Source organism: Gekko japonicus, unplaced genomic scaffold, assembly GCF_001447785.1.
Source record: "Gekko japonicus isolate JY-2015 unplaced genomic scaffold, Gekko_japonicus_V1.1 scaffold5423, whole genome shotgun sequence".
Taxonomy (NCBI): Eukaryota; Metazoa; Chordata; class Lepidosauria; order Squamata; family Gekkonidae; genus Gekko; species Gekko japonicus.
Window position 1 is genome coordinate 1 of NW_015166600.1, and position 2,476 is coordinate 2,476.

The following is a 2,476-nucleotide window of genomic DNA, read 5'->3' on the forward strand; positions in this document are numbered from 1 at the left end:
TCTGAAGTAACTGCCAGGCATGAAAGTCCAGGGGTCCTTGAATGCACACACATGAAAACTTATGCCCAGAATTAAACTCAGTTGGTCTGAAAGGTGCCGCTGGACTCAGACTTTGTTCTGTGGCTTCAGACCAACACCCAGCTAAATCTAGAAGTATGACCAATTATTTATTTTAAAACCAGGCTCTATCCCTCCCCCAGCAATCAAAAAACGGGAAGTGGACAGAGAGCAGAAAGAGAGAGGAAAGGGGTACCCAAGGGTGACAGCCAGCAAATGACTACTTGCATTTAATGACAATGGGCATGAAGGTGAAGAGATTATCAACCGCTGTGGGGTCTGAGGACGAATTCACTCATGTATTTGAGCAAGTGTTTGTTTTGTTGATCTGGACGGCACCTTCCAACCCCCAGGCTTCTAAGGTGGGCAACAGCACTATATTTAACATAACAACCTAAAACAGGGGTGTCAAACTCATTTGTTATAAGGGCTGGATCTGACATAAATGAGACCTTGTTGGGCCGGGCCATGTGTGTCATGAAATGTAATGCCAGGGAGCGGAGATATAAACGTTATAAAGGACACAAACACAAAGGGGTTTTTGTTTACTTAAAATAAAAACATGCTTAAAACGTCAGCACTCTTGCAATATTTTGTTTATTTAACAGTGCCTGATAACTGACACCTCTTGCTCTGAAGTATTGCAGCAAAATGTCTGTGCTGTTGCAATCCTTTCTTGCAAGCTGCAAACGTACGATGATGCAGCAGCAGCAGAACTGGAAGAAGAAGACAGCCAGTTCCACTGCGGGCCTGAGAGAAGTCCTCTGGGGGCCTCATCTGGCCCCCGGGCCGCATGTTTAACACCCCTGACCTAAAACATCCACCGCACCAATTGACAAACAAAACAAATCAGTAGCCATAAAAATCAGTGGAACAAAAGCATGACCAAAAACCAGTTTCCCAAAAGGGGAGAAGAGGGAGCGGAAACGATACTATCAAACCCCACAGGGAACCAAGCAGGCCAAAAAAGAATCAGCCAAACGCCAGGCTGAACAAAAAATGACACCCCTTAGTGCCTCACCAAGCATCAGGTGAGGAGCTCAGGGGCCAATGCAGATTGGGAGGGCCCCGTACATGTCCTGGGAGGGATTCCCAGGTCTACTGGGCAAAAGGTGGGGAAATCAGCAGAGTTTTGACCAAGGGAGTTGGGGGCCCAGAGGTCACCAGGCAGGCATGTAATGGAAGAGGACTGCCAAGAGACGGTGGGAGAAAGACATAGAGAACATTGAGCTCAAAGACAAGGAGCCTGCACTGGACTTAGAAGCAGATGGGAAGCCTGAGAAGGGGTGTGAGGAGGGGGGCATCGCATGGCCTGACCAGCAGAAGAGACGGATGATTTGAGCAATGGAGTCCTGTCTGGAAAAGGTGCACGAGAAAAAGACCAGGAAGCTGCAGTAGGCAAGGCAAAGAATATCCAGAGCACTGGACTACGGGGGTTTAGAGGAATGAGTAGATTCCGTTTTGCGCTGTATGAGAATGTGGGGAGCAAAAGAGAAGGGTCCCCCCCCCTCCAAAGATAAAGCCAAGGCTATGTAGACTGTTGATGGATGTGTGTATGAAGTAAAAGGAAGTACTTCTTCACCCAAAGAGTGATTAACACTTGGAATTCACTGCCACAGGAAGTGGTGGCGGCTACAAGCATGGACGGCTTCAAAAGGGAATTAGATAAGCATATGGAGCAGAGGTCCATCAGTGGCTATCAGCCACAAGGTATAGATAGGGGCTTTGGGGCAAGTGATGCTCTGTCTTCTTGGTGCTTGGGGGGGGGGGTTCAACAGTGGGAGGGCTTCTAATGTCCTGGCCCCACTGGTGGACCTCCTGATGGCACCTGGTATTTTTGGCCACTGTCTGACAGAGTGTTGGACTGGATGGGCCTTTGGCCTGATCCAACATTGGCGTCTCTTATGTTCTTATGTTAAATGGGGTGTTGAGGATGGGATAGGAGAGAGATGCAAGGGGGAAAGGCGAATAACCAAGTCCTGGAGAGGTTGAGATGCTGGCGAGATATCCAGTAAGAGGACAGGCACAAAAGAAGAGGTCGGAAGGAGAAGACTTATGGGGCGGGGTGTGGGCCACTTGCATAAAGCCCAACAATTGTCTAAGGCCACCCAGGAGAGTGTGTAGGGCAAAGGCCCAAGAATGGGGTCCCAATAAAGGGGGGGCTGAGTTTCCCCTGTTAAAAATGTTGATCAGACAGGTGCCAGCCGAGAAAATATCACAGAAACCCAAGACATGGTGTGACTCAAAGAGAAAGAGAGCCGGCCAGATCAGAGATAAGGAGGATAAACACCGTGTGGAGGTCTTTAGACCTGGCAGTGATTTTAGAGGCTCAAATACTTCGGCCACCCAATGAGAAGGGAGCACTCACTGGAGAAGACCCTGATGCTGGGAAAGACTGAAGGTCAAAGAAGACGGGGAC